The sequence below is a fragment of the Aptenodytes forsteri genome, unplaced genomic scaffold, assembly GCF_000699145.1.
Source record: "Aptenodytes forsteri isolate BGI_AS27 unplaced genomic scaffold, ASM69914v1 Scaffold72, whole genome shotgun sequence".
Taxonomy (NCBI): domain Eukaryota; kingdom Metazoa; phylum Chordata; class Aves; order Sphenisciformes; family Spheniscidae; genus Aptenodytes; species Aptenodytes forsteri.
Window position 1 is genome coordinate 1,648,808 of NW_008796193.1, and position 1,187 is coordinate 1,649,994.

Below are 1,187 nucleotides of genomic sequence, written 5' to 3' on the forward strand. Positions count from 1 at the left end.
CCGTCCCCTGCACAGCCCGGGGACAAGAGCAGCAGAGGAGGGAGGATGTGACGGGTGTGCGGGAAGAGGATGGGCTCGTGCTGGCGCGGGCGGACACGGCTGCCCGCGTCCACGTGGAGGACGGGGTGAAGTGGAGGTTAAACATCAGGAATCACTTTCCGTCTCTAGCCGGGATCTGGGCGGCAGAGCTGGCTCCCGGGGCGAGCTGTGAGCTGCCTGTGCGGGGACAGGCTGCAGCTCAGCGGGGGGCTGGCTGGGGGGACCCCTGGTGCGGGCTGCATGCCCGCCACCCCACCACGATTTCCCATATCCTTTTCTTCTTCCTTAACTTTAATGCAAGCAGCAGCTCCCGGCAGCAGGGCCTGCTGCAGCTCCCCAGCCCGCAGAGGTCCCCAGCCCGTCTGACCTGAAACTGAGGAGAAAGGAAACATTTCCCATATTTACTATGCAACCGTATCAGCTCCGGGGCAGAGCCGTGAGTGGGAACCTTCACAGCTGCTTCCCCCGAAGTAACACTCCCGGTTCTGGATTTAAATAAAGTACAAGGATCTCTAAACCCCGCGCACAAGCAGAAGTACCAAATCCCCCCCGATTTCCCCTTTGCCGTGACTTGCTCGCAGGGATTTAGCAAGCGGCCCCAGGCCCGTCAGCCTCCAGGTCCAGGAGACCTGCGAGCCCTGCGGGAAGCTGGGCTGCGCTGGGGGCAGGGGAATGCTCGGGGCTGCAGGGATGCTGCCAGGGATGCTGCCAGGGATGCTTGGGGCTGCCAGGGGTTCTCTGGGCTGCAGGGCTGCTCGGGGCTGGAAGAGTGCTCAAGGCTGGCAGGGATGCTCGAGGCTGTGCGGATGCTCCGGGCTGTGGGGATGCTCGGGGCTGGCAGGGATGCTCATGAGCAGGGCGTTTTGGAGCTACAGAGTGCTCCCAGGCAGGGCAGGGTGCTCGGGGACTAGGGGTGCTGGCAGGCAGGGCGGCGTCGGCAGGGGCGCCTGCCCGGGCCGCTTGCGTGGAGCTCGGCTGTCCTCTAGTGCACGCCCGGCTCCATGACACGGCGCCGCGGGGCCACGGCCGGGCAGGGCAGGACAAGGCAGGACAGGGCAAGGCAGGGCAAGGCAGGGCAAGGCAGGGCAAGGCAGGGCAAGGCAGGGCAAGGCAGGGCAAGGCAGGGCAAGGCAGGGCAAGGCAGGGCA